Source organism: Manis javanica, chromosome 12 (genome assembly GCF_040802235.1).
Source record: "Manis javanica isolate MJ-LG chromosome 12, MJ_LKY, whole genome shotgun sequence".
NCBI classification, from domain to species: domain Eukaryota; kingdom Metazoa; phylum Chordata; class Mammalia; order Pholidota; family Manidae; genus Manis; species Manis javanica.
The window spans coordinates 103179267-103204226 of record NC_133167.1 but is presented as its reverse complement, the minus strand read 5'-3'; the positions used below and the strand labels follow the sequence as shown (position 1 = coordinate 103204226).

The 24960-nt window shown below is 39.1% G+C and overlaps 1 protein-coding gene and 1 long non-coding RNA gene across 3 annotated transcripts in view; one reads left to right on the top strand and one right to left on the bottom strand.

Annotated features, from left to right (window-relative positions):
• TENM3 (teneurin transmembrane protein 3) overlaps positions 1–24960 on the top strand; it is a 2338142-nt gene that overhangs the window by 1427960 nt on the left and 885222 nt on the right. The gene's annotated exons all lie outside the window — the stretch shown is intronic.
• LOC118967981 (uncharacterized) lies at positions 1486–11932 on the bottom strand. The gene is made up of 3 exons (XR_005055363.2): positions 11795–11932; positions 1936–2009; positions 1486–1781 (listed from the first exon to the last, which is right to left on the bottom strand). It is a non-coding gene; the product is annotated as an uncharacterized lncRNA (long non-coding RNA).

Below are 24960 nucleotides of genomic sequence, written 5' to 3'. Positions count from 1 at the left end.
AGCAGCCTCCTAGAAGCTCTATGAGATCAGCTGTACCGAAAGATGCTGGCTTTGCCTAGAAGTTGGGAGGCTAGGACACGGAGTTCAGTTCTTGAAGAGGCACCGCAGGAGAGAGCTCTGGGAAGGGAGGGAGACCCCTGTGGACCCGGGGAGAGGAGGGCAAGCCCGGGGTGTGCTTGTCCTTGTTCCCAGGCCCAGTCATCCACTACTCTACTTAGACAATCCGCAGTAAATCAGATGCACCACCCCTTTCTGTCCCAGACAAGCTACCAGCTCTCACATTTGGTGCCATGCAATATTCATCCGTTATAACCATTTTAACTGCACATGATCTGTAGAGAAGTACACTAGAGTTAAGAGTAAACTTGTCACTCTAAATATCCCTTTGCAAATTTAAGAGGTTGTGTCTACTGGGTTAAAAACCAGAATATTCACTGTGCTATGACTTGTCTGAAAGGCTTCTCAAGCCTTCAGAGGTGACCTGTCAGGTTTATTTGTTTCTAATCAAATCCATCATTCATAATTTTTATTTCTTGTGTGTGTTAATTACCCTTGACAGTCCATTCCTTAGCCACCCAGTGGCGAGGGCTCCGAGTGCCCGGTGAATTCCCATTATACATGAATGACCTTGTAGCCATCCAGGAAGAATGCAGTGAAATGGTCTCCTGACTTTGACTTCGGAAAAGAGGCAGAGAGCCGAGTTATTTTTGTTCTCAGGGAACAAAAAGGAATCTTCTGGAATCCTCACTTGTAAGCACCAGAAACTTAGCGTTTGGGAATGTGAGTCCCTCTGTGGGAGTCTGTGTCCCTTCCCCAGAGAGCTCCCCCAGGTGCCCAGGTCGGCATCAGCATGCACCCTCTGGAAATCCTACTTTTAGGCATAGGGTCTGAGAATTGCTTCTCTGTGCATAGAACAGAAAGACTGAGAATTACCTTGGAAGTAACAGGCACTAGGAGAAGTTTGATTGACTTATTAGGTTTTCTTGGATAAACCCATACTCAGCAATGCTATTTGATGAATTTGTGCTCTATTTTCAGACCATGGTATTCTGGGGGTGATCGGAGTCCAGTAACTAAGAACACAAAGTCTGCAGTCAGACTGCCCAGGCATCTTAGACAAGTCAATCACTCCAAGGTTTCACTTCTTTATCTAAAATGGGATAATCATAGCACCCATTTCACAAGATTGTGTGGAGAATGACTGAGATTATTCTATTTTTCCAAATCCTTAGAAGAGTGCCTCAACTGTGGTATGATTTCAGAGGAATCAACTGCTATTAATTGGGGTGTGGGGTGGGGAAAGAGTTGAAGTAAGTTAGTCAGAAAGGGACTAATGCACAAAAAGAACCACAGCCGACATCAGAATAAACTGAGATTTGTTTCCAGGTCTGCTACAGACTCAAGTTAACACCATAAAATATCAAATCCACTTATCAGTTTTTTGTAAAACTTCATTCTAGTTTATTACATAACTATGGATAGCAGCACTAACATTTCTTGGGTACCCACCCCTAGGCTGTGTGTAAGCATATAGGGATAAATAAGAGACAGTCCTTAACTTGCGAGGAGTTAACAGTCTGTTGGGGACGTCCACACGTAACTCAATAATCGAGATCCAGTGTTGACTTCAGTGAGCTTAGCGTGTGGCAGAAGCGCTGTGTGCCTCCCGGCTGGAGAGGGGGCTGACCTTTGAGACGGCTTGCTGGAATGGAGCAGACCCCTGTGCTCTGACAGCAGCCAGCTTGTCCAACCCAACCTTCTCTCTTCCTCGGTTCTTTTATCTATTGAGAGAAAATAAAATGTTTGTCACTGGTGTTGTGACATGAGATTCTGCCATCCTAGAAGAAAGATACTCATCGTCACCCTTGGGATTATTCCATCTGCCTCTCTGTCACCTTAATTCCAAAACCAAGCTGCTGCAAAGTCGTTACTTACTCTCTCCATGCTCTTCAATCCAAGCCATCATTAAGATTAATTTCATGTTGATGCTATTTTAAGCACTTGTCTCCCTGCAGAAAACATGGAAAATACAAAATATGATAAAATGGCCGTTTCTTACCACTCTATCCATTATAATTAACGAGTTATTTTCAACATCCTAGAAAATGCAATGTACCTAATAAGTAATTTTTGCCAGTGAATTATTTGTTCACTTGATTATATAATAGCATAATCTGGCTTCAGAAATGTCTTGAAAAAATATATGCATAACTAAAGATGACTTCTGGGTCCATTAAACTCTAACACTGTCTCATAATCCGGGATTTCCATGAAGGCAGTTTAGCAAATAGACTCAATTCTTGGGTACTAGAACCAAAGGAGGGGAGCAGTGCTGTGAACAATTCAAATCTCAGTGTAATCCCTAAATCAATTAAATATGCATTCAAATGTGTTTTTATCAGTTACTGTATACTTAAACCTGGTATTTCGAATATTTTGGGATTTCACAGAGGAGTAAGCAAAACAATGCAATGCTGAGATTTTTGTTGATGACTCAGTTTTGCTTTCTTTCCTCCCACTGGGACTGACACCTCTTCCCCCAGTCCCTGCTGTCTGTTGGGAGTGACACTCTCACTTCCGGTATTGACGCTGAAGGTGAAGCTTCCCTGTGCATTTCTTTCTTCATACCTTCTTTAGGGCAGGGAGATAAGTGGTTTGGTTGGAAAGACTTCTAGCCTCTGTGCCAGAATAAGCAAAAATTCTTTTATGTAACCCGGTACATCATTAAGCAGAGAAAGTAACTTTGTAGATTAAAAAAAAAAACAAAAACCTTTTTTGGGGGAACTGCTAATCTACCCCATAATAGAGACTTGGCCACAGCTATGGCCAGTTTGCTCGGGACGATGGACAATTTATGCCAGGGGATAGTCAGTGATACTGGTCATCTTCTTTCTGTAATCTAAGCACATTCTGGAAGAAAGAACTGTTCTTATTTTTATTTTTTTTAATGGAGGGGGTTAACATGACACTTAGATGCACATCTGAATATAATTATACTATTCTGGAAATTTTATTTGGAACAATAACTGGAAGTAAAACCACGTGTAAACAAGATCCCTAAAGCTGGACATGTGTTCACATTCCCACAGACTATTATTTCGGCATTTCATGACAATGCAATGTGGTGAATTATAAGACTGGTGGGATTGCAGTACAGGTATCAATGTATATTAAGAACTAATGGAATGAGACATTTTAGCTGACAGAGCCACAGGTTTATGGCACGTATAATAGAAATCTTGCAATGATAAAGCCTGTTGCTGTGGAGTGCTAGCACACAGCAGAGAGAAGGCCACACTTACTTCCACTGCTACCTCTCACCCCTCTCTCTCCTTCTCCCTCATCAATACTTCCTTTATTACCTGACATTTATTCACCAATGTATTGGACAACGGGGAAGTTGTCTCCCAAAGGCCACATTAATATACTGCACACATGAAAGATGGATGGGGAAAGCCTGCTAATCTCGTCAATAAACATATTAACGTGAAACATTGTGTCCTAGTAACACCATAGATTTACGCACATCTCATTACAACACCACAAAAACCCACATGGAGTGCTTTAACTCATTCCTCTTCATGTGTTCCTAAAAAAATCCGGTTAGGTAGACCTCCAAGTCAGAGGCCAAATTGGATGTATTTTTATCTTCTCAATGCCTAGCACAGCTTCCGGATCATAATAGGGCACACAGTCCACAGGTAGTTACCCAAACTGACTGACCGTGACTTTCATTTGATGTATGAAAGACAGACGCCCAAGAACTTAAGGGTTCAGGCTGTCCACTAGAGAGATGCCGAGGCAGACACTGAACTCAGAACTTCGGACCCCGGCCTCAGGCCCTTTACATGTCAGTGCTCTGACCCCATCCAGGCACAGAGATGAGGGTGCCAGAAAGAGGGTAGAGTCCTTGGAACACCAGAGGACAAGGGGGCAGTGCCTGATAACGGAGGAGGAAGGGCGGTGTCAGAAGCCAGATCTCATGGTTTTTTTCCTTTCTGTCTCTCACAGATTCCCTCCCTGTGGGAAATTTATGTAGAGAAAAGCTCCTTGGCATCAAAATATATAACAAGAAGTATCTTTAAGACCTGGAATAGACCATGGAGAGTGTCAGGGATCTCCAGAATCATATCTCAACAGGCCTTTGCTGGGTTTTGGCCTTGGGCACTTTGTTGATATCTTTGAGCCTCAGTGTTCTTATTCACAAAAGGAAGATGCATTATGTTCTATCTTAAGCACTTTCTGACTTTTTTTTCTAAAGATTAGGATCAGAAAGGGCACCTGACACAGTACACTGCACAGTAGGCTTTCCATAGATGCCAGCTTCCCTCCCTGTGGTTCCATTCCCTGCCCCTCTCCCTACCCATTAGGAGCCCTTGCTTGCTAATAATGGTCTGTCAACTGCTCTGAGCCTTTTACAAAGCAGAACAGTGGCCTCAAGAATTTTCAAAGAAAACTGTCTAGGCCCAGGGCAGGCCTGGTCTCTGTCCCAGAGTGGACAGGTGTTGCAGGAGGGCCTGTCTACCAGGCCGTGCATGGGTGAGGACACGGGTCTTCCCATCACGTCAGGCTGACTTAGGCCACGCTTAAGGTCTTTTCCATTGAAGCTGTGAGATGCCCGGGGTGCATCACTCCAACGTCTTCCTTTCCTCTTCCTTGTTGTATAATGTTATGTTATAGTGCAGATCCCACTCCATTTGTATCATCAAACATAGTTGAATTAAATGTGCAGGATAACAAGGTTTCTCAGCAGATTGTGTTCCCTTGAATATTAATGTCTAAGAGTAAAAAGGAAGAAACTAGCATCTATGGAAAGCCTACTGTGCAGTGTACTGTGTCAGGTGCCCTTTCTGATCCTAATCTTTAGAAAAAAAAGTCAGAAAGTGCTTAAGATAGAACATAATGCATCTTCCTTTTGTGAATAAGAACACTGAGGCTCAAAGATACCAACAAGGTGCCCAAGGCCAAAGCCCAGCAAAGGCCTGTTGAGATCTGATTCTGGAGATCCCTGACACTCTCCGTGGTCTATTCCAGGTCTTAAAGATACTTCTTGTTATATATTTTGATGCCAAGGAGCTTTTCTCTACATAAATTTCCCATAAGCCGTGCATTTAGAAACTTTATTTTAAAAAATCACTCTTGCATACTCTAAGTAGGGACAGTCTTGCAGAATAGTAGCACCTTATTCCATGGTCCCACGGCCTTAATAAAATTACATTTTTGGTTTCAGGATTACATGCTGAAAGCAACTGGACCAGAGAAAAGAAATTGTAGCACAGTAGTAGAAACTAGCGACTCAAGATTCTGATCTCAAATCTGCCAGAGTAGCAGTAAGATCTCAGCAAATCACCTAATTTCTTTAGGCCTCAATTTCCCGTCCAGTATAATCAAGATGATCTTGAGCGTGCTGTCTGGTTCTAGAAATTATCTATACATTTTAGCAATCTGTCATTTAAAAAAATGACTTTCAATTATCCATTCAGTGCCTAATTTTACCTTCCTTAAAAAACAAAAAAAAAACTCAGGAGTATAAATCGGTTATTTGATGTTCCCTCTAATATGATTTACTGATACTAGCCTGATGAAGGATCTCAGTGAAAATTGCTTCCATTTAATTTGTTTTTTTGGGAAACAGAGCATAAGTGAAGCTATTTTGCTACGGTTTAAATGATGGAAAAATAAGTTTGTCTTAAATTAGAAGAACAAAGAGAATACTGTTGAAAAAAAGTTGGAAGTATCAACACGTGGTCACGTTAGGGGCTCAGTGAGTTAGGGTGCCCACCCCAGTCTCCATTCAAGATTCAGGCCTGTAGACAATAGTGATATGAACATACTCTAGCTGTGTTATTAAAACATTTCATTATACAACCTACAGAAAATAATTAGCTGAAGACTTTCTCACAGTTGAGATAGGTGCAAAATACAAATTCCTTCAAACGGAGAAAGGAGTTTAGACCGAGCACTCTTGAGTGTATTTTTTTTATGCAGTTTCCCTTTAAGGCTTCAAATGAGAGATGTATGTACTGTCAGCTCACATAGACACACTTTTGTTTCCTTTTGTGAAAAAGCAAATCTTTATAGACATCTTATCTGAAGACTAACAATTGCAGAAGGAATATTGGATATGACCTCTGAGACAATTGGCACCTCCTAGTGTAGCCCCCATGATTAATGAATAGCTGCCTGACTAATATGGACTTCAGTTCAGAGGAGGATTAACAATCAAGGCTTCTGAAGACTTTTTTTTTTCCTTCTTGGAACAAAAAGATCATTGATAGATGAGTCTGGTATCATAACGAGTCATGTCCATTTCTTTCACTTTGTTTTAATCTTCCTGTAGACTGCTCCCCAAATCAGAAAGAAAAGGAGGAAAATAAAAATTCCCTTGAAAAGTTTAAAAGTGGCCCTCCAGCATGACCAGTCCATTATTCCCATTCTGAACAGGGAGCGTTTCCAATAAAGTACACACTGACCACCCAGAACAGCGTTGCCAGATTGTGCGCATCATGTGTGGGAAAATGAAACGCTCATGAAAATTGCCTCCTTGGAGTGAATGTCAGCATTTCTGAGTTTGATTTGTATTTTATTTCAGAGTCTATTTTTTTTTTTCTGCAAGAAAGCATTCCTAACGGAAGCGGGTGACAAAAAAAGATGTGTTAATTTTTTGCATCTCAGGAAACCGTTTATTTTTTATTTTAATCAAGTTAAATCAAGAATCAATTCCTTCTAAATGAAATTGTAGATTCTACTCATGCAAAACAGGAATCAGCCTGCTAAAATTCATGGGCTATGAGGGGAAGAGAGAGTATGTATTGGTATGTGATCTCACTACACCTTGACTTTGCCACTGTTTCTTAGTTAATCCAGGACATTCGGTTTTGGGTGTCACTTTCGTTGCTGCTTTACCTGCTCTTGTATATCTGTCAACTGAAATTGAGTACTTGAGGTGAAGCCTAGAACTCTTAATGAAATATTTAATCTCATCAAAAATGATCATCTTTTCCCCTACCTCCATTCTTCAAGAACTTTATACTACTTCGCTATAAAACAGATGAACTATTTTGGTTATAAAAATATATTTTTCAAAGGAAAGTCCCTTTGATGGTAACAGTCACTGTCATTCTATCAGCTTGTTGCCCTCTAGGGCCACTCAGGAATAAAAATGGAAGGTACCAGGGCTTCCTCTTGGTGGAATGGGGTGCAGAAATATTTTTGATGGGAACTTTGAGCACATTGCCCGATTAGCTGGACAAACTTGGATTTTGATCTGTTAGTTTACTAATATTTTTGTATAGGGAATCGTACCATGTCAAATATCCAATTTTTACACTTTACTCACTTCAATGGAAAATATGACATTTTGTTTTTAATTCCACCTTTGCTGCCAAGGTGAAAGGGGTGTCATTCTCTTTAATGGGCTACCTGCAGTTCGTTAGGGGACGCAGCATCGTTAAGTTACAGTGGAGAATTTGTAGGAGCCAATCTTCCAGGCGCTTAGCCTTCCCCTTGACCTTGTTAAAGGTAAAGGAGGTCAGACGCGGGTTCAGCGGAGGCACTCTCACCAAGGAGACTGGCATGACAAAGTAATCGGTGTGTGTCACTTTTCATTAATCACACTACTTTCCTTTTCATGAACTACCAGCAGATAATTGTTACTAAATGCGATTTGCAACACTCCATGCAGTGGTTGAAGAACCAAAAATAGGCAAACAGATAAAAACAGTGTTTAGCTTGCAGGCAGCAAGTGTTTGCTATTCAGAGGTACATCATGCATAAACATTGATTTAGCCATGAGCTGACACTTATAGAGCTTTTGCTGTTTCCAGAAAGCCCTGTGGTCAGGCTAAGTAATAGCCAAGGGCAAGTGCTTTTACCTGTATGGCAAGGTTACATTCTATTTAAATGGCCTGATCTGAAATAAATCAGTTTCCCTAATACTAGACCCTGCAAGATCGCCATAGGTGAGAGTCAAGTGTACTGAGCAAAATGTTTGCACTTACGGTGGAAGACTCCTAGAGGGGAGTTTGTTGATTGTGAATAAATATTTCATTAAATCCAAGCTGCTGCACGTAATTTGAAAACTAAGGATTTATTTAAATCGATGTAGATTTCCAGCATTCTCGGGTAAAGTAGCTACAATTGGACACAGTGAACAAAACTTTTCTTTTTCTTATCAGGGCTTCCCAATTTTTAAGCCCCTCCGAAGTGATTGATAGTACTTTGACATGTGCTGGGGAGGCAGGGGTGGCCTTGGCACGTGAGGGCATGTGCTTCTCCAACCACTGGGTCCATGATAGGAAGCAGGGTAGCTCTGTGTGGTCTGCCAGATGCATGGCCCTGAGCACAGAACACGTGTGTGCCGCACACTCTAAATGTATGCTATGGAAATGTTGCCAGACCCTAGATGGGGCAAGTGAGTTGTCTCCGCAGCTCAACCCCGTCTAGAAGCTGGGAGGGCAAAGGGAAGAGGCGGCTATGAGGACAGACACGGTGGCAAGGAACCCTGGTCACTGTCCCCTCCTCACTCTGATATGTCCTGCTTTCTTTTTCAGTCACTGAGATTCAACATCAGTTCTAACATACGTGACCGCCGGATTTGATATTAAGACACATAACCAAAAGGGAAGAACTCACCATTAATAATGTGCACTGCCTACAGAGAGGGTTTCTAAGAGAAGATGAGTTAAAATTGCATTTTCATTTACTTAAAAAGTAAAGGAAGACCTAATATCAAACCCAACGTCCCAAACTTTTCTCAGTGGGAAGTATACTTGTCAGATAAAACCGTGACGCTCTGAAGAAGGGGGAAATTGCATTGTGCTAAAATAGAAAACGTAATTTGATCAGACACCTACAGATTTCTAATTTATTTAAAAAATAGCTATTTTCTTAAAGTCAACTTTGCAAATAGTTGATTAATTCTGAGAAAGTGTTTCCACAAAGCATATTAAAGTAAAAAAAAACTTCAGCCAATAATAAGGGATAATATAAACTAGTAAAAACACGATTGTCACTGCTAAAAGGGGTTAGAGAGTCCCTATTGTATAAACAGATGTAGCGCTCTATGTCACAGAGCTCGATTTCATCACGTGTTCACTTGTTTTAGTATGCTGACTTCTGTGATCATTAATCTTTATCATATTGGTTTCTAGACACTGGCTACTTTCAAGCATTTGGAGTCTAATGAAACTAACACTTTATATAATTTTAAGTGTGAACCATCCCTAATCAATATGAAAAAAAGAAAAACAGCTGGAAGTTATTAAGTGCTGGCTATATTCTAAGCACTCTACATATAGTAATTTTCTTAAACTTTGCAATTAACTAGGAGATAATACCATCACCAGCTGTAGACGAGGCAATGAAGGTGCCAAGGAATCTTGACTAGGATCACCCTGTGAGCACTGGAGCCGCATTCAAACCGAAGCCGACCAGCCAGCATCTATGCACTTAGTCTCTGAATGAAAGTGCCCCAAAAGCACTTTGCCCCATTCCAAGCTGACATGCCATATAACTACCGGGTCCCCCTTGGTTTGAGATGTGGTGGTCATACATATCACAGACTGCACATGTCTGCGGTTAAAGAACCTTCTGTCTGCTAAGTGCTCAGGGATTTGAATAAGTGACCCTCAGGCGTGCTTTCTTACAGCGTAAAATATGATTTCTAATATACATAAAGCAAGGTTCCACAGTTTTAACATAAATGGACTCCTACAGATCTGAGAAGGGAAATAGATCAGACCTAGTAACTGGATGATAGATTTTGTCCTTAACAAGGTGTGAAGTTGATGCATTTACACTTTCACCCTCTCCCTAGTATGACTATTTGCCCCCAGACCCAGAAACCCTACTGGGATCTCCCTGTTTCCTCCTGTCTGCAGCAGAGCCAGGTGTAGAGGTGCTTGTGGGCTGGTTGTGTCATTATTACAGCTGAGTTGGCCAACTCCACGCTTCCTGTGCGGAGCAGGCAGAAGCGATGCCTGATAGCCAAGCTAGGCTAATAATATTCCTTTTCCTTTTGGCAGCGGGATTTATCTCCCTTCCTCATTAATGGATAGACATTCTTTGGGGAGGTTTTCATGTTTTTCCCCTTCCTTGTGTAAGTATAAAGAAGTGCAGGATGACGTTTTCTTCACCAGTATTAAATGGCATTTCACCCTTGAAAAATGACCCGGTGGTTCAGTGATGCTTCGGTGGGAAACATGACAGAGTACTTGGCTGCGTGTGAGGCCTTGTTGCAGGCCTACCTGCCCAGAGTTGGAAGGACACAAAAGAGCCCTCTCCTAGGCCTTCCCCAGCAGGACCCTAACCCCAGCCCTACAGGGAGATGGGAGATGCCCTCCAGCACCATAAAGAACTTGATCAACTGAAACAAACATCAAAGCAATTCAGACCCTCCCCTCTTTCTGCTTGAGGCTGTCAAACGGTCCCCTGGGCCACCCCGGCAGGTACCGCCTTTTATGTTTTCCCAGGCACTACTTCCCATGAGTTTATTACCCTCTCCAGCCTTTTCCGAACTCAGGTCCAAGAAGAAAAGCCTCTTCAGCCCCAGGTTCCAGCCTGTCTTTCCCTCCCTCTACCCCGGGCTCGTGTCCTGCAAGGACTGGGCAGGTCTGCCTGGGAGGAATTCACTGCCCCTGGAATGGGCCGGAAGTTTAAGAGGAAAACAGGATTCTCTTTAGCAGTTTTGGGGAAAGGAGAAGTTGATCATTCCTAGGAGTTCATTTTATTTCTCACAAGGAAGTCATTTTCTCTCTTTTCTCTCCTTCCTCCTATTCTCACTGTAACCCTCAGCCAACCTTGTTGAGATAAAAGGTTGAGACAAAAATCTTTGTTTTCCCTCCGGCAGACCTGCAAACTTACAAACTGGAACCGAAATCACAGCCGATAGACCCACACAGGAAGCCTCCTGTTTTGGCAATTGTTCTCTGAAAGTTCCCCATCCTATAATGTTTACTCGGGACCTGATTCAAGTCCTTTCTGTTTATCTCTCTAATGTGCTACACTGGGTGATGGGGCTTCGGTGATAAAAAAGAAAGCCCCTTCTCTGTCCTGATTGGACGTGGATTGAGTGGATGGGAGGAGCATTGTCATTACATAAAATAATATCAACATAATCATTTTATTCAAGTTACTATGAAAACTGCAAGAAAAGGCTATCTTGAAAAGCTGCAAGTGTGAAACTTCAGCTAAAACCAGGGAAGGGGGTTAGCTCTTCCTGAAGTTTACTGCATAAATGAATCAACACATTCAATATTATATACAAGGCTTTGGAATATTATAGTTCATTGGAAAATCCGAATTATCTTACTGTTCTCTTTTGATCCATTGCTCACACTGTAGAACAGTCCAAAGAGAAAACTTGGAAGTTTGTACAGCAGGACAAATCATATTTAAATTCCAGCTCACTGCTGTTTGAACCAACCAACATTTTCACTGATAAGAAATGACTTACTGCTTTTTCATCACCATCTTTCACTTTGGTTGATAAGCAAGAATGATACCATTTAATATTAAGATCTTTAAGACTTACTGTCTCTCCCTTCTTAGCTTAAGTTTATACCTGCCTATTTAACAGCCTCATTCTCCCGTCTCACTCATGAGAAAACAAGTTACAGAGGTTGAATAGCATGGCCCCCATTCAGAGAAAGTCACCTAGGGCTCCTAACCCTACACTATCCTTTATGGGGTTTTTTTTTAATATAAATATAAGTCATTCTATGAGTTTGCTAGGGCTGCCATAACAAATAACCAGAGACTGAGCAGCTAAAACAACAAAAGTGCATTTTCTCACAGTTCTGGAGGCTGGATGTCTGGGATCAAGGTGGCCAGGCCTGGTTCCTACTGCGGGCAGTGATAGAAAGATCTGTCCCAGTGTGTCTCCTTGGCTGGGGTGGCCGTCTCCTCCCTTCCTGTTTACACCACCTTCCCTCTGTCCGTGTCTGTATCTAAATGTCCTCTTCTTATAATGACACCAGGCATACTGTGTTACAGCCCACCCTAATGACCTCATTTTAACTTCATTACCTCTGCAATGACCCTGTTTCCAAATATGGCCACTCTGAGGTACGGGGGGGTTAGGATTTCAATGGTGAGTTCAGAAGGGGCACAGTTCATCCCTTAATAGTCATCTGGTCCTAAAGTCTGTAGACTGGTTGTGACTAAAGCAGAACAGAGCAGTTTCTGTTTTCAGAAATTTGGAGTCAGACAGAACAACCAGCAGATAGCCATAGGAACTATGCAATCATGAGATTAAAATGTTGTCCCATGAATGGGGGATATTCCCTGGACAAGTATTATTCTGTTTTGAAATAGAAGGAATATTAGACTGTTTTCAATCATATTATCTATACTAAAGGTGATAACATAAAAATGATTCTACATTGGTGAACCTCACCACACTCAGAGAAACAGGGAGTTGTCTTGGTATCTAAGGTCTGGCCACATCTTAGATAAGACCTGGATTATAGGAAGTAGTGGAGAGAGAAATGAATAAACCCAAGTTTCTGACTTGATTTTCTCCATCTTAAGGCTGTGCCAGGTGCTGTGATATTCACTAGGCTATTCTTCCATTTGTAGCCATTTCCTCTGGCTGCTGATTCCTAGAGTCCACATACCTGCAGACTAGCTATCAGTAAGCTTGCCATCATGCTTGTTCTGGAAGTTTCCAGAGAAGGATGCTCAATAGGTTTTACTTCTTTGTCTCCCACAAGTGAGAATCTGCTTGAAGTGGTAGCAACCTGCCGTTTTCTACCTTTCTGGCTAGCAGCTTTGTGGGATCCCAAATTCAGTCACTTGGAGAAGTAACATCATGGAGTGACATTTAAAAAAAAAAGACACGCTGTAATAAATCTGGAAACAGTGGCCACTTTGTAGTTTCTGTTTTGTTACACTTGAATACTTATTTTCCACTGGATCCATTTTTCTTTCTAGATTGACCAGAACCTGGCATTTCAAACACAAACAGGAGTTCAGCATGTTAATAAAGCAGGAAAACACCATCTTTGGAGACTAGTCTGAAAGTCAGATTTAGTAAACAAAACACTAGAATAATGAATCTAGAGTTCTTGGTAAGTCACTGTCTGCTTGTAGATTCTGGTTTTCTTAACTCTAAAATGGATCCTTGAAAAGTCCACTGTCAATCCTATAAGAGTGGCATGAAAATTTCATGTATGGCCATCTATGCATTACCTTTTGTATAGAAAAAAATCCATGTATCTCCCATGATTATCAAAGCTGCCAGTATGCAGAAAAGACTAAGAAATATCTGGATGAGATAATGTCAACTAACATTCAACTGCAGGTCCTGTACTGTGAACCTGTTTTGAACCCTTCTTTACACCATTGTTACTAAGGGTTAAGTATTAATCTAATTATCGTGAAGTACAAAGTCAAAGTTAGCATGCATAATTTGGTCTAGTGTCCCAAGGATTTTAATAGATCTCATAGTTGGTTCATAAAAAGATAATGAAAAGATAAATGATAGAAAAATTTATGAGATACAGAAGTGGGCAAATACATAATAGTTCTCTGTCTTCTTTGTGACACATGATTCATTAGTATGACGTGTTCCCATTGTGCCTTCAGAGCTATTTAAAATTCCCAACATGTTAGCTGTGATTTTACTTTTCTTCTCATTCTTGAAACTATATTGGAACAAGTGAAAACCAGTGACATTAGGACCTATATACTGTTACACTATTTCTGAGACATTAGCTCAAGGATCTAACAAGGCATTATGTATCATGTAGTAATTCTTAAGAATATCTTGTTTAAATAGTCTCATCTAATTGTAGCATATGTTACTTGTTCATATGCCCTGAATGAAATAGTAAAATGAAAAGAGTGAATTGTGGAGGACATGTTTTCAATATACTCAGATAAGATACAATTGTGTTTTAAGAAAATTGAATGTTTTCAATATTTTAAATAATATGGTAACTTATAGACATAATTTAGTATGACAGCATATACCATGATATTGCATAGGTCAGATAAGAAAAGCAGGTACCTTTAGACATGCACATAAATTTTAAATTTTCTATCAGTACAAGGTAAGAAAAAGCTTAGTTAAATAAGTTATATTGAATACATGAACATGAATTCAACCTTCAGGAAAAAAATGTTTACTTTTGAAACATTATTTTAGGTTTTGATTATTTTTTTCTGTCTCTAAACCAGTATTCTTATCTAATATATCCTTATGAGTCTCCTGATTTGGGTCTCCAATATTGTTCTCAATTTTGGCTGTATCTCTAGAAAATACTGATACCTGGGTCCCACCACCAGGCTTCTGATTTGACTGGCCTGGGGTACAGCCTGAGCCTTGGGCTTTTGGAAGCTCCCCAGATGAGTTTAATGTGCAGGAATGCTTGAGAACTGCTACCTTAGGAAAATTAATAGATGGCTGATTCCACATTTGTAACTAGCAGCATCAAGAAAGACCTAGAATGTCTTGGGTCATCAAAAAAGCAAGAACACTTCCAAACTATCTGAGATCAGGCTAAAACACCCAATGTATCCATCTTGAAGGAACTTCCAAAAGTGATTCAATTTGAATATCAACTAGAAAACAAATATACCATTTGGAGTAAATGGAATAAAATGCATGAATTCCATAATATACAAAGTCATGTGTGGGGGGAATTCATAAATACGAAACTGTGCTAAAGGAAAGATGCATTTCCAATAATATTTATGGAAAATATATATATCATCAACCCAAATTATTTATGCAGAATTTCCTTCTTTCTTTATTAATTAAGCAGTTGAATGCCTCCTGTGTTCCAGATGCTGTTCTAGGCACTGGAGATGCATTGTTAATGTCAGTAAAACTCTTGATTGCAAGGAGTGTATATTGTAGCTGGAAGAAATCAGGGTGACAGTCATATATAATAACACATCAGCAAATGCTATGAGGAAAAGTAAGAGGCTAGTGAGGTCAGGCAGATTATGGCCATTGGTGAGAGAGATTGCTCTTGAGAAGACCTCTCAAATTTTAATATTTGAACAAAGACCAGCATAAACTGAGAGACTGACCTTAAAAGCATTTCCTGCCCAGGAACAGCAGGTGTCAAGACCCTGAGATGCGAATGGGCAGCAGGAATGCCAACATGACTGAAGCAAGAAATTGAGGTCAGAGGGCCAGCAGAGGCCAGACCACCTAGGGTGTGAGCATGGGAGGGACACGGCTCACTGCTGAGTGCATGTGGGTTGTAGGGGGAAAGCTCTGCAAACGGGATACCAGTTGGGCGACCAGTTGGGACTCAGGGGTTTGCAGCAGAAGGGTGGACAGGGATTAGATTTAGGACTCATTTTTTTTTTTGTTTAAAGAGAATTTAAAAGGGTTTTTGATGGATTCAGAGTAGATTTGGGAGAAAGTAAAGAATCAAGGCTGAATCCTTGGTTTTGCCCTAAGCAACTGATTAAAGAGTGGTGCCATTTGCTGAGATGTAGACTTAGGAGGAAGTGTAGTTAGGGTGAGCAAGGAAGAGCTGGTAATTTATTCTAGACACTATTACATACCCTGGTGTTTGGCGTGGGGCATTTGATATTTGGTTGTTGAGCTCAGGGGACATATTGATGCTGCAAACAGAAACTAGGGAACCCTCAGCACATCGATAGTATTTAACGGCATAGTGTCAGCTAAGAACCTGGAGAAAAATCAGAGAAGAGGTTTGAGAACAGAGTCCTGGGGCCCTAATACCTAGAGACCAGGAAGAGTTAGAGCAAAAACTACAAAGAAAAGCAAGAGCGTGATATTAGGTGGGGCCATAGGCTGTGCTGCACAGCTGGGCGGGACTGTGGGCTGGGCTCCGAGCCTGCCCAGGGTTATGGGGGGCTTATGCTGAGGCTCCCTGCTTACGTGGGGCCAGAGGCCAGGCTCAGCTGTTAGGGCAGGCTGCTGGCTTGGTCCCAGCCTCACTGGGGCTGCAGAATGGCTCTGTGGCTGCCCGAGTTCTCTGGCCGGGCTTCCTGAAGCGCAGGACTGGAGACCACCCTTAGCAGTTGGGAGGGGCTGTAGATTGGCTTCCCTGTGCAGGCAGGTGGAAGCACAGGCCCCAAGCTAGTAGGGCCCATTGGCTGGGGACCCAGATGAAGCAAAGCAGCTGACCGAGTTCCCTGGCCGGACTGGGCCAGCAGCTCCTTTCTGCAGGTGGACGGAGCTCTGGCTGGGATCTCTGATCTCAGTAACGTCTGTCTCCAGCTTGTTTTTCTTTATTTCTTTATCCTTGTCTCCCTATCCCCCTCTTGGGGAGAGGTTCTAGAGTTTTTTTGAAAAAGACTTGCAGTGTTACCTGTGAGGATGGTGTCGTCTGAAATTAAAGGTTTTCTAAGTCTGCATAATATGACTTTTTGTTGTTTCATTCCCTTCTGTTCTGGTCTCTGTTTGTATTTCCAGGTCCCCCCCGCCCCTAACATGATAGGTTTCCAGTATCATACTGCTTTCTCTGTTCTACCCTTAGAGATGACTTGGGGTGGGGGGAGTTCATGCTGTCGTTTACCTTGAAAATTGAGGTTCAAAAGCCAACCCCAGTACGCAGTCATCTGTTATCCTCTCAGGGTCTGACTGGGGGCCTTGACATGTTAACAGCATCGGCAAGAACAGAGGACACCGGCTCCTACATAAATAGCTGTACAAAACCGAGAATATCCTGGTGGGTCTGATTTTTAAAGCTTCGTATTTTTTCTTGGTCTATTAGGTGTTTCAAGAGGAAATGTATGTTGAATGTTTTTAGGAGTTAAGCCATCAGATATGACCAACTGAAAGACTATCACTGAATTACTATTCTGCTTTTTAGGAAAACAAATACACTATATGGAGTAATTATTCCAAATTAGGATACACAGTTCCTATCACAGTAACTATGTTACATTTTATAGCTGCTCAATTATGACATTTTGAAATAGTAAAAATATGTTTTAGTTTTTAAAACTGGAGAAGTATATATGCCAGTCTGTGGATCAAGGAGTATTATTCTTTTTCCTGAAACCCAATAACAACTTGCTTTTAATTTTTAATAGCTCACTTATTTCTTGTGTATTTTTTTTTTAGTTCTTCCATGTAGAGAAAATGACACTAAAGAAAACTATTGTCTATATAATGTTTGTACTGTAATCAAAAATGGCTTAGAAAATGGCAAACTTAGGCCAGTGTTTCTAGAGTTCATTCCATAAAACATCAAAACATGTTATACAAGAAAGTTCAATTGTCAAATAAGTTTTGGAAAAGCACTGTTATAATGTTTGTGGAGAATATTTCTGCTAGTACATCTCTCAGACCCTTTACTATATGACTTACTACTCTGAATTTGCATAGAGAATTAGTATATGGTATCTCCTAAATGTACTTGACAATGAGATGCTTTTCCTAAGATCTTTCCATTCTGTATTCTACAGAATTTTAAATTTGGTTAACATTGCTTTTTGTAAAAGGCAATATAAAAATAGGTTTTATAAAGGGTGTTACCCATGTTATTCTTATTAAAAAATCAATATGGGTATTATTTACATAGGAATGAAAACACTTTTGGCAAAGGGAACTAAAAATAGTCTCTAATATAATGCCTCAAAAGAATCTTTCTCATAGATTTGATACCACTTGTTTTTGATATGACATATAAATATATCATAAGTAGAATATACTGATTTTTCTAAAATTTTTATGAAGATATACTTACTTAGGACATTCAGAGTTGATAGTCAAAAAAACATCTACTCTTAAGAAAAAAATATTTCACTAAATGTCTTGGGTAGCAAAGCTGTTTTTATAGTTTTTATTACATTTTGCAAATGTATTTTGTAGTCTAAATTGGAATTATCAATTATTATCTTTGTAGGAACAATATTGTTATGTTATATACATTTGTAAATACTTAAGGGTACCAATAATATATTATTAAGCTAATTGTCAATAATAATTTTTATCATTCTTGGTCTGTACTCAGTCTGTTTAATGGATTTGAGCATCAGTAGACTAGGAAATAAATCAAAGCAATTGCTGTGTAATTTATTAAGTACCTACTATGTGCTTAGCAGAGTCACAGAACCTAGAGAAGATGGCAAAACATAGGATAACAAGTCTTGTGATCTCCGCACATGTTAATTTTTATCTCTAATTGATTCACTAGAATTTACATACAAATAATTTTTTCAGAGTTCTTACAGGTATCCATTTGTGGATTTCTATTTTTTTTACCTTTTATTCTGGACATATAAAAGTAGAGAAAATATTGAAATGAAACCTGCAGAATTATGTTCCTCTAAATGACAGAAGCTCGTAGTTTAATTTGTTCTCAGTGCTTCTCTTTCCTTTTTTCCAAGGAAAAGTCAAAGGGAGTGAGTGTGTAATTCTATTGAGTTCTCTCTCTTGACATCAAGGTAGCAGCCATTATGACCACTGCCTAAATTCATTATTTCCAAAAGGTTTTGCCGAGTGGTCACATTCGCACTCTGTAATTCCTTCTCCCTTTGTGATTGAAGCACTTTACAGAGAGAATCTTCCTCGCCTTATGGTATGGTTCCCCTGAAAAACGATTAGTCTAGGAAAGACAGATTAAATGTTTGGCTCTTTCCCTTTATGGTTTAAAAAATATGTTGGATGAATTTCTAGCAACTCTGAAATGACCAATGAGGTTTTTCATGTGTTTTGTTTGATATCATTGGGCATTAATGGATTTTTAACATACTCAATGTATTTTAATTCATTGTCATTATTCTGTGTACTGATACCCAGATTGGCCCGTCAGGGGCAGCTGCTTCAGTGTGACTGAGTCCTTGGGTCATTCCCCTTGTAGACTTTGGTATCGTCGTCCACTTTGGGTATGACAAGATGGCTGGGCTTATCTAGGACATTTCTTGCTTCAGATCTGAATTAATTATTTCTCAGGGAACTCAGGTTACTTTTAGTGGAAATGGTATTTTGAGAGCACAGCTGTGTTCCAGAGATCCATATTGTTAAGGGGGTTGGCCATTTGTTTCTAGGCTTCTCAGTGGACAACCCTCAGGACATTTTCAAGAGGACATTTATCATAGTTCATGGTAGTATCACCAGTTTGAATTTAGAATTACACTGTTTTAACATAAATTGTTTGATTTTGATATTTGGATTTCCTTTCTCTTTCAATAAAAGTCTAAATTCCTGATGACATTAATATAACCTATTTCCTTGATCTTATAGTAACATCAATATTACATAGTTTGAGAATAAGAATATCAATATCATTCATAGCAACATGACTACTGAAAAGAATTTGGAGTATCTTTGCCATTGTTTTTGTGTTACTTGTTTAGTTGTACCCTAGTAGAGTGTAATCAAATTGCTCTGCCTTAAAATCACTAGGAACAATTAATTCTATTTGCTTAATTAGCCACCAAGTTAATACATAGGCCCATTCATTTCATCTTGTGTTTTGAAAATTATTATATGTATGTGATAGGACGCCAAATTCAAATTACATCTAAAAGTATATTTAGAGAGCTCTGGCTTCTGGGTATGTCTCCTCAGCTTTGCTCTTTTCCTCATTCACAGGTAACCATTTTATGTAGTTTTATTACCTCTTATTTGTTTAATGGTTTTATTTAAAAACCTATAAATAAACATAAATATATGTGTATAGTATAATGATACATGCATGTGTCTGTATTCTCTCTCCTTCTACAAAAGTCGCTTGCTGAAGAGCAATAGCTTTCGAATGACTCACTTGGAGGGCTTGTGAAAGCACAGATGCTGGGTCCCACCCTCAGAGTTTCTGATTCAGGAGAGGCTGGAGACCCGTTATTTGCATTTCTGACAAGTTCCCAGCTGCTTCTGCTCCTCCTCTGGAGCCCCCTTTGGAGAACCAGGGCGATGTGTAATATTTGTACTTCACTTTTCCACTTAAGATTATAGTCTGGAGAGCAGTGTGGCCATGTGAAAAGAACTTTCTTTTCGTAGCTGCATAGATGCCCCACTGTGAGCAGGGACCACAGTTTATCCCACCAGTTCCCTAAAGTGTCTTTTGAGGTGTCCCCACTTTTTTGGTGCTAGAAATGGTGCTGCAGTGCATAGCTTCATGTATACTTTTCAATACTTTTTCCTATGTATTATCACTAAGTTAGGGCCCTAGAAATGGGAATTCTGGGTAATAGATGTAAATGCACATGTAAATTTTCTCACTTCCTATTAGTTGGAGATTCGAAATATTCCCTCTATGTTATGCAATTTTGAAAAAAGTCCCATTATTCTTCAGTTTGCTTTCCCTTGATGATATGCATTCAAAATTTTAAGACGTGACTTTCTATCCCAAATGACATTGTAACTGTGTTCGTATGCTTTCAGTGGAGAATACTGAGTACACTAACTTGAAATAAAAAACCCTTTAAGAACGAGAGTGAAGAATCAATAGGCAAAATATCAAATTAGATATTTTTGCATTTTTAAAATGTAGAGTTAGTTTACATCAAAAATAAGACAACATACTGGCTAGAACTATTTTTGAATCCCATATGTTGACCTTGAAAAATTAAACTTAATTTCCTTAAGCCTCCATCTCTTTTTCTGTGAAATAGAGATTAAAAAAAAATACTGTCTACTTCCTGGGGTTTGTCATTTTTGAAGATAAAATTAATTCACCCATCTAAAGAATTTAGCCTAGCAGTTCTCCATCTTTCCAGAACAGTATCCCCCTTTTTAAGTTAGTATTTCATAATGCCCCCTTTAGTCTCTGAAAAATAATTTATACTTGATATAACCTAACTACAGGCATAATTTTTAAATGAATATAATTCCAAAACTCTAATTAAAAGGAAAGCAATTCATAATAAAGTAATGTGCATTCAATACGTAAATGATCATGCATGGCAGATCTAAATGACACATGAAATAATCAGATGCTTGCATTTACATCATTTTTAATATGGCAGATCTAGTAGTACAAATACAGGTGTGTTGAATTTGCACCTCTAATACCAAAAGCAGCATTCACATCAGTGATATAATTTTTTTTAATGGTAAACATTTTACAAAGTGTTTTTATAAAGTTCTGACCCAAAGGAGACTCTGATTACATGGTAGCTGAATTCCTGGAAACCTTAGTGCATATTAAAACTGTACAACCAATCTTTGGTGTTTTAATGTAAGGTTTTAGGCAATTAGGCTGAGATAATCATGACACTGTATTTCATCTATGACAATACCCAGTGGCATTCTTCCCTGGACAGGATTGACCCAAGACTTCTTGTACCATGGGCATCCTTTGGCCACATTTCAGGAGTTCACATCAGTCATTGGGATGATCAAAACTGGACCTATAAATTTCCAAAATGCCCCCTCATGGGCAAAACCAGCCCTACTGATGACACTGGCTTCTAGCCCAATGCCTGGCTTGTTGTAAGTGCTTAATAGATGCTAGCCATATGATGATGATTATTTTTTATTAATACCTATGCAGGAGGATCATATTCGTTCCTCATGCCGATGGTCTTGCTCAAGAGCATACGTCATCAGTCACATGATCATCAATGATGTGTCATCAGTCACATGATGGTCAACAACCTATGGAAATACCATTGTCCCCATAGTTCATTGGGTGGTTTTATGCAAACGTGGACATTATGTTTTTAAGCTTGCAAGGGGTCTATTACTATACATAAGTAACAAATTAACAAAATGTAAAATAAAACAGAGGAAGCATCCTTGTTTGTGTTAATAGTCACTCTGATTTTAAGAGCAGTGTTGAAGTGTAGTCAAGAGTCTAGACTACAACCAGCATTAGAAATACAATGTTAGTCACCTAAGTACTTCTAAAATTTTCTAGTATTGACACTAAAATGAAATAGGTAAAATTAATTTTAATAGTATTTTATTTAACCCAATATATACAGTATATCATTCTTATATGTCATCTCGGCATATAATCAATGTGACAGTTTTTTTGTTGAAGTATATATATATATAATATTATATTGGTTTCAAGTGTAAAACATAGTGATTTGACAATTATATACCTTACTAAATGCTCACCACAATAAGTATGGTTATCATCTGTCAACATATAGAGATATTTCAACAATAAAAGGTTTTTAATGAGATGTGAAACACTCAAGATGTGGTTTTATCCCTTTGAATACTTAATGCTTGCAGCCCATCTCTGATCAAATCAGTCATATTTTGATTGTTTAGTAGCCCTCTGTGCCTGAGGTTACAATACTGGCCACACAAATCAGATCACACTTGAATAAGACTTCCTGGATTTGAATCCCAGATTTACCACTTTCTAGCTTTGTGATCTTTCACTATTTACTTAACTTTTATGTGTTTCAGTTTCATCATCTATATTACAGGGTCATAAAAATAGCATCTATATCAAAAGACTGTGAGAATGAAAAGAGTTAACATATGTCAAGTGCCTAGGACTGAAACAAAGTAAGCTATCAATAGGGTTAATTAATATTTTATGGATTTGGTCTTTTTTTAAATCCAGAGTTTATTAAAAAAATAACAGAAACATGTCGAAAGCTGGGGTAGAAACCAAATATCTTCATTAGTAAACATCATAACACATGAGTTCTCCTATCTTCATCTCACTATCCCCCACCCCCCCACACGCACACCTCACAAACAAAAACTGTTTCTCATAATATTTCTTTCAGTTTGGGATTAGGAACACATATTCTTGCCAACTTTGGTGGATAAACAGAAGCACGGAATGTACTAGTCTTTTAGCCACTCCTGATACTGAGTCTTAGAGCTTTGATTTGATTTTGATCCCTCACCATATATCATGTGTTAAGGGATGTGATGATTTGAATCTAGAGGTTGCCTGCTGACTTCTACGTTAACAGGAATTTATGCAGACAAGATCATTAACATAATTATTTCATTGTTAGACCCCTTACTGAGTCACACATTAGAATCATAGGAATGATCTACAAGTTGAATTGTAGATACACAATTATTGTCAGGTCACCATATAACAGGAATTCTGTCTTGTCTATACCCATGACAAACTTTTTCATGTCAAACAGAAAATGCGGGAGATGGCCATGGGGTGTAAAATGTCCCAGTAGAGATGTTTTTTTTTTCCCCTTATTCTCTACACATTCTTCTATTTTCACCCTGATGGTGCCATTTTCTTTGTTTTTTTTTTTTTTTTTTAGGAATAGTGATAGGCACTGTAAGTAAGCCAGATAATAGACTCTTAAAGTTTCTGTGTGCAAATTGAAAGGGCACATTATAGTGCCTGCCTTTGCTGAGGTCTGGCACCCTAACAGATAAGGTATGTAAATACAACACCAGCAGAAGTTATAACAATAGTTTCTGTCAGCCTGTCTGAGATGGTTAGAGAATAGCAGTAGGGAATAGCACGGTAACCCAGAAATGTCCAGATTCTTCTGGCCCCTTTTATTGTGATAAATCTCCTGTGAACTTTGCAGGGAGGTATTGTTCGCATCTGGTAGATCTCTGTCTAGAATGTGGTTATGTGCATCTGTTTTGTCCTACTGAACTATATGGCACACAAAAGCCAATTCAATTGTATGCAAAAAAATAAATAAAAGGTAACAGAGGTAATATATTTGAATAAGATGAATTAACTACTTGCTCTACCTTCACCTTATGAGCTGTGAATAGTGCAAGATTGTAAGTTTAAAAATCTAAGTAATGTTCCTTGTTATATCAAAGAATGACTCTTACAGATGGCTGTGTTATTCCAAGATATATCAGATAACTTACTGCTGACAGAGAAGATTGGGGCTGTGCATTTCACCTAAAATTATGTTGTTCTTTAGTAAAAGAACTAAAAATAATGACCATGTATTATATTTATTTAAGTATTTCTATGTGTATATTTGAAAGACATTAATTATAAGAGCACAGAAGAATAGATCTTGAGAAAACACTCTCAATCTTTTATGAAATAGCATTCAGTGGTCTTCGATTTTGAAATTTGATATCTTTTCCTTCCTGGCATAAAACCTTCCTACCCGTCTGATTTGGGATCACACGCCATTCATATTCCCTTCTCTGGAACTTTCCTCAGACCTCATACACAAAAGGGCCTTCTGTTTCACAGATGCAGTCTCTCTCTCATGCGGCACCTGAGAGTCCGTCTTTGTCTCATGTTAGCCATCAAGTCTTTCCAAAAGACTCCTCTTACTTTCCACGGTGTTTTGTAGACTAATTTGATAAATACCTACTGTATATTCAAGGTCCCACAGCTCATAAGGAATAAAGCCAGTATGGGAATTCTGAAAGAATCCAAATTTTACCTAAGGTTTGTCCTCAATGGAAATTGCATATGTAAATCCATAAACATGCAAGGACATTATTCCAGAATATCCAGCTTATATTGGGCCTGCCTCTCCTCTGTCATCGCACATTGTTTATCCTTGTTTTACTGCTTAAAACTGTGACAGAATGTTCATACCTGCCCCCTGGACATGCCTGGAGGCGAGGATTGGGTCTTGCTTGTAATCTTTGTATCTCCGGCATCAGAATTCTCCATGGGAAAATAACATGCCCAAATCAAAAACAAATAAAAAGCCCAAAGTCACACAAAAAAGGCTTAAATATTAAGCATTTCCAAAAGTTAGAAGATAACCCACTATTGTAAGCAATAGTCTATAATAAATTCAACTTACTCAGAATTTCAGTGATGTCTTAATGCTCATTAAAATAAAATCTGAAATCACGGAAGTAACCCAAAGTTGCTTTGCTAATTCCCTGCCACCTCCCTTGATTCATATTTGGTATTCAGTTCACAAGTGTTTATTAAGTGCCTGCTGCATGCATTGTATAATTTGTTTTAAATTATGTGTTTAATGTATGACATTCTCAAAAGTTTCTTTGGTTTGCTAGATGAGAACTTTCTAAGAACAGCTCTTTATTGAGCTAAGTAGTATAGCTCTTTTAATTTTTTTGTCATAGCTTTAGATTAAAATAGTCAAGTATTAAGCAACAATACATCTAAATCAGTATTT